Raw genomic sequence first — 7,125 nt, 5'->3', positions numbered from 1 at the left:
TATGTTTTTTTATAGATAATTATTTGTCCCATATAGTAGGTATCACACTGCAAGATTCAGGGAACCGTTACTGACTTATTAATTAAAGTGCTGCAAAGGGGGGATGGATTAGCCCAGTGATGGGTATTAAGGAGGGCATGTATTGCATGGAGCATTGGGTGCTATACGCAAACAATGAATCATGGAACACTACATCAAAAACTAATGATGTATTGTATGGTGAATAACATAATAAAATAAAATTAATTAAAAAATAAATAAAAATAAAATAAAGTGCTACAAAATTCAAATGATGTAAAATATTCAATGAATTCATATGGCAAGAGATTGACTTCAAAATGTTGATGAGATCAAGGTATTAACTTGTCCTAAGTGACATATCAAGAAAGAAAAAGAAATGAAAATATAAGGCACGCAGAGGCCAATGTAAGAGGGGGGTGGCATGGAGGCCCTGCAAGGGTGAAGGCACTCTGCAAAGCACTTTCTCAACCAGGTCCAGGCATGTCCGTCCTTGTATGGCAAAAACTTCAATGGGTGCCTTCCTCTCTAAAGCCTAGTGGTGGAACAGCTGTTTGACACATTCAGAAGGAAGGATGACAGCTCTACACAGAAACATGATGTGAACGGAAGAGACCTGTCGTTATGCAAACAGTCAGGCACTCTGAACAGGCACTAAAAACAGTTCTCATCTCAAAAAACCCAATGCTTGTTTCACAGTATAAGTCAGATGCTGGCAAATGGCATTTGCTGAATGAAACCTTCAAGCCAGACAATGATCATTTTGGACCCATTAACTTGTATTCGCAGTTGGATCATCTCCCGTCCTGAGGCTCCCAAGACTTTGAACAATTTTTCAGTGATCCTTCAGAAAGGCACCCTCTCCAGGGAAATGTAGTATTTATATACAGTGCATTGGATCTCTAGGAAACACCAGAATTATCAGTGAAGAATATATTAAATGGCTCAAGGGCGACTGTGAAGCATTCTTCTACGGTTTGACAGTAAAACTCCTAGAAATGGTTCCTGTCTCTATAAGGAGGGATTCCCTTAGAGTCAATGATAACACACAAAACCTACATATTCATGCAGGGCACATCCCCAAGTTCTTAAAAAGGAAGAAACCTGGAGATGCCTTCTGTATTATGGGAATAACAATGATTGACCTTTACCCAGGAGACTCCTGGAATTTTGTCACTGGACAGGCCTCTTTGACAGGTGGTATGGGGATATTCAGCTTTGCCAGGTATGGCAGTGATTGTTTATGCTATGAAGACAAAGTAAACAAGCTGTAGAAAGTATCTTCAAGTGACTATTCAGTTTTTGATAACTATTATACTCCTGAAGTGACTAGTGTTCTGCTATTTCACTCCTCTAAGACTTTAACCCATGAGATTGGCACATATTTGGACTTCAACACTGCCAGGGGCTTGCATGACTAATGCAAGACTCCAGACACTTGGAAGAAGCTGACTGGCACCCCTCAACCTTTGCCCTATCTGTTTACACAAGTTGCAGTGTACAAAGTGCTGGTGAAGTAGATTGATGATGAATTTGCTGACACCCCTGGAGTCAGTACAAACTATAGTCATGAGGATAATGTGAATTTACCAAAACCTGTGGAAACCTTTAAGGAGTGGAAGGAGTGGATAATAAAATGCCTTGCTGTTGTCCAAAAATAAGGACCTTCATATAGGAGTAATTAAAATAAATACTTGCACATTAAAAAAAGAAAAAAAAATGAAAGTATAGTATATTCAGTTTTTCTCTTCTACTTCAAAAGTTTGCAAATGAAGTGTAATAAATTTCTCATAGTATTTTGGTTTTTGTCATTCAGCTTTCATCCTAATACTCTCTATTTACCCAGAGATGCATGTTTAAGCAGTCCCTTCATTGCCTGGCTCTAGAAGTACATGTAAAAACTCTAATTAGTAAGCAGTCATCTACCAAGAAAAAAAAAAAAGCCTCTGAATTGAGAGATGAGGTGAAGAAAAAATTATCCTTTGAAATTTAACAAAAAGTCAACAGATGATGAATGATATCAACATGGCAGTGGTAACTTACAATGGGAGAGGTTTTATAATATTTTTTTGTCAAGAAACAAAGGAAACCCTTTCTCCCCACATCCAATCAAGAAGACCACAGTGTTTCTTTAATACAACACAACATACATAATTTGAAAAAGCTGTTGCCAAGTCAATGATTTTGTAATAGTCAGAGATAAGGTCATGTTAAAATAAGTCCATTATCTTGCACACTTCTAAAACTAGGAAGCCATGAAGCAATAAATTATCAAATTTTATTCAGTTGTCTTCAGAAAAAGTTGCTTTTTCCCACACTCATGGAACAATATATGTCATTGAGGTAGAGATGTTTGCAGATTGAAGAAAGAGTGGGTACTCCACTAATCTAGGGTGTTTGAAATGTCCCCCAAGAATGTCTATGATCTTTGTTCGGTTATGACGCTGACCAGTCAGCATTCTGATCTCTAATCTGATTTCCTAAATGGATTTTCCCAACACAGTGGGGACTGGAAGCACTTTGACCATGTGGTAGGGTGGCTAAATCTTACTATGTGTAAGATTTAGAGTTCTGTGTGTATTCATAATATGACATCTGGTTGAAAATCAGCTTCTTATGAATCTAGTTATTATGTATCAACCCTGAGATTCAGTTCAGCTGTCAGAGATGTAATAAAATTGTGTCTTGAACTTCAGAGCTTGAGTACAGTTCCAGAACCTAGAATGACCCAACAGGATATGGTCAACCTGCAGGACCCAGCCTCCACCCTGGCAACCACTGTCCTTTACTTGCTTATTAGCTCTTTAAAGACAACACTGCCCTATCTAAAGAGATCACTGGTAAAAACTGTTAGCAAAAGAGGGTAATGTTCCCAAAATTGCAGAGCTGCAGCTTTCTTACTAAGCTCCAGCAGTGCTGAACATATGACTTACTTTGTACCCTGAACCACAGTGCTGTTTCTCTCCCTCTGCCAGGAACACCTTTTCCCTGCTAATGGCTTGACTGACTTACACTCACCAACTCCAGCAGGTTTCCTTTGACCTACTTTCCAAATCCTTGCCTCTACATAGACATATACACCTGGGTTAGAAACTTTTATCTGGCACTTCTTAGAGATATTCTTGCTACTGCATCTGCACACTGTTTTAAAATGATCCACATATTGGTCTGCTAACTACAATGCTCCTTAAGTGAAACTCAGGCTTTTTTCATCTTTAAATTCCTAGAACCTTACATTGTGCTTAATATCCAGGAAGCCCTCAATACATTTTTCATGAAAAAATGCTTTGTTAATTTATTGTAGTAGGAGACAAGAAACTTTTCTATGCAGGTATTTGTATTACATTTCCCAATAGAGCTCAACCTTCATAACATTTGCATAAAGTGACAATTCCGAACACGGAGTGATTCTTGGGTCAGCAAACAGTTATATTTCCCAGTAAATATATTTTAAAATGCATATTTTATATGATATTTATATAGTACTTTCTGGATACCAGGAGCTATTCTAAGTGCTTTATAAATATTAACTTGAGTCATCTTCATATCAAACCTATAAAAGAGGTGCTACCACTACTCCCACTTCCCAAGGGGGAAATAGAGATAAAGAAAAGTTATGTAACTTGGCCAAGATTGCTCAGCCAGTAAAGGGAAGAACCAGGATTTGAATCCAGGCAACATGGCCCAGAGCCCAAAGCCTTCTCGGCAGGCCTAATAGATTTGCCAGTATGTCTTCATCCACAAAATGAGTGGGCATGCTTAAATGTAGTATCCTTGATGTGTAAGTCATTTCCTCCCTTTTCTCTTTGTCTAACCTTCTTAAACAGATGTCTTCTAAACCTCACACTTTAGACAAGTATTTTATTGAATTACTTTCCTCTAAGGAGCCTAGTCTATTTTACGAAAAAGGAAAAATGAAAAACAAAAACAAAAACAGGAGCTCAGTAATCCTCACAAAATCCGTTGAGGAATATACATTTAAGAAAAGGAAATATTTTTTAAATGGATATTTAGCTAGATTCTTACCCCCTTAGGATAAGGCTGAATAATGATTTCATTCTGCCCTGAGATTGAAAAAAAAAAAAAAAAAAGCTCTTGTAAGTCTTGGAAAGGAAGCAAAAGGATATAAGGGCTCTCTCTGAAAATCTTCTATTTCCATTTTTTTGAAGTTCAAATCCTACGATGATTAGCTGCAGCTGACCTTGACTCTCCCACTGCTTAGGGAGGGATATGCTATCATAGAGATCAGAAATCAAATGAATTAGGCTCTCTTTTCAGCTCAACATTTTAAACTGCAGCTGGAAGGAACCATCTTTAGGCTAGTCATCCCCAAAAATCTTTGCACAGAGGCATCTTTGCCAGAAGGAATGGAACTTCTTAGCCAGCACTGCGATCGAGTTATAAAGGAGAAAAGCAGAGAAAAGAAAGCTGCCAGGGCTAATTGAAAACTGTGTAATGAAATGAATGTTATCAATGTTATCAACAATGAAATAGAAAACAAAAAGTCAACAGAGAATAATCAATAAAACCTAAAGCTGGATCTTTGAGAAAAATCAGTAAAATTAATAAACCTCTAGCCAGAACGATGAGGGAAAAAAAAGACAGTAGACACAATTATCAATATCAGGATCAATAAAGGGTTAGTAACAATAGACTCTATAGATATTAAAATGATGATGTGTGAACATTAATACATAAATAACATAAACAATTTTATGGCAATAAAATCTACAACTTAGATGAAATTGACAAATTCTTTGAATGATACTAACCATCAACAATCAACCAAGAAGTAAAAAATAACATGGATAATTACATATTTTTATTAAAGTAATTGAATTTATAGTTTAAAATCTTCCCACAATGAAAACTCCAGGCCCAAATGGCATACCAGTGAATATTACCAATTATTAAAAAGAAATAATATCAATTCTACACAAACTATTTCAGGAAAATTAAAGAAGAGAGAATACTTCCTAACTCATACTATATCCTGCTACCAAAACCAAACAATTGTAAAAAATATATATATACTAGCATCCTTCATAAACATAAATAAAAATTTTCTATCAAAATTTTAGCAACTGAATCTGACAATATCTAAAAAGCATAATACATTATGACCAACTGGTTTATCCTAAAGACTGTAAAGTTGGACTAACATCTCAAAATCAATCAATATAATTCACCATATTAACAAACTAGAAAAAACAGAAAAGAAAAAGAAAACCACAATGATCATTTTAATAGATGCAGAAAAAGCATCTGACAAAATTTCACAGTCATTCCTGACAAAAACTCTTAGCAAAGTAGAGATAGAAGGGAACTCTCTTAATCTGATAAAGAACATCAATGAAAAGCCTATAGCTACCACGGTGAAAGACTAAGTACTTTCCTCCTTAGATTAAAAATAAGACAAGGACATCTGCTCTAACCACTTTTATTCAACATTTTACTGGAGGGTTTAGCCAGTGCAATAAGGAAATACAAAGAAATATAAGGCATCCACACTGGAAAGGAATAATTAACATGTCTTTATTCACAGGCATGATCATCTATGTAGAAAACCTGATGAAATCTCCAAAAAACTACTAAAAGTAGTAAGTGAGCTTATGCAAATTACAGGATTCAACACGAATACATAAAAAAATATTACTTGCACCTTTTAGCACAATACTATCAGAAATTAATACTTAAAACTAATGCCATTAACAATAGTATCTAAAAATATGAAATTTTTAGGGATAAATTTGACAAAAAATGTGAAAGACTGGTACACTGAAAGCAATAAAACAATGATGAGAGAAATTAAAGACCTAAATAAATATAGAATATACTATGTTCATTAATCAGAAAACTCAATAATAAGAAGCCAATTGTCCCCAAATTAATTTATAGACTCAACACAATCCTGATCAAAAATCCCAGAAAACTTGTTAGAAATTGACAAGTTGATATTAAAATTTGTACAGAAATGCAAATTTGACATAGAATAGCCAAAGCAAATTTGACAAAGAAGAACAATATAGGAGGACTTCCATTACCCAATTTCAAAACTTCCTATACAGCTACAGTAAAGCAGTGTGGAGTTAGCATAAAGACAGACAAATAGACCAATGAAACATGATAGATTGACCAGAAATTGATTCAAACATTTACAGACAACTGATTTTTAACAAAGGTGCAGGAGCAATTGAGTAGAGATAGCACAGATTTTTTTGCAACAAATAGTGCTAGAACAATTGGATTTCCATATGTAAAAGAAAAACAAAAACAAAAAACAAAACCAGGAAAAAAAACACTTAAATCTTACTGGATATTAAATGCAAAAATTAACTCAAAATAGATCACAGACTTAGATGTAAACCCTAAAACTATAAGATGTCTAAGAGAAAAAAACACAAGAAATCAGTGATACTCAAGGTTAGGTAAGGATTGAATAAAGACAACAAAAGCATAATTCCCCAAACTGAAAGTAATAAATTGGACTTCATCAAAATAAAAAACTTCTGCTCAATGGCCTTGTTAAGAAAATTAAATCCAGAATATATAAATAAGTTATTCAGTTTAATAGTAAAAACATAAACAGCCCAATTAAAAAATGGGCAAAAGATCTGAATAAATATTTTATCAAAAAATATATATACGGCTAATAAGTACTGAAAAGATGTTCAATATCATTGGTTATTAGGGAAATGGAAATTAAAACCACAATGAGATATAACTACATGTCAACTAGAATTGCTATAATCAAAAAGACTGACAAGGCCAAGTGCTGGTAAGGATGTGGAGAAACCAATACCCTCATGCATTGTTGGTGAGAATGTAAAATGTATAGCCACTTTGGAATATAGGGAAGTTTCTTAAAATATTAAACATAAACTCATCATACATTCCAGTAATTATATTGTTAGATATCTACTTACCTACAAGAAATGTCCACAAAAGATCTGCACATGAATGTTCACAGCACTGGTATTCATAACAGTCAAAAACTGCAAACAATGCAAATATCTAGCAAGTGATGAATGGACAAAAAAAATGTGCATACCATACATGGGATATTATTCAACAATAAAAAGGAGTAAAATATGAATGTATGTTCTA

At 34.6% G+C, this 7,125-nt stretch overlaps 1 pseudogene; it reads left to right on the top strand.

Moving 5' to 3' along the window:
* Nucleotides 1–751: 751 nt before the first annotated feature.
* LOC102738413 (archaemetzincin-2 pseudogene) lies at nt 752–1,703 on the top strand (annotated as a pseudogene).
* Nucleotides 1,704–7,125: the final 5,422 nt, after the last annotated feature.

The sequence above is a fragment of the Leptonychotes weddellii genome, chromosome 8, assembly GCF_054177405.1.
Source record: "Leptonychotes weddellii isolate Sample4059 chromosome 8, ASM5417740v2, whole genome shotgun sequence".
NCBI classification, from domain to species: Eukaryota; Metazoa; Chordata; class Mammalia; order Carnivora; family Phocidae; genus Leptonychotes; species Leptonychotes weddellii.
The sequence above is the reverse complement of the archived record's forward strand: the minus strand, read 5'-3'. Positions and strand labels throughout refer to the sequence as shown.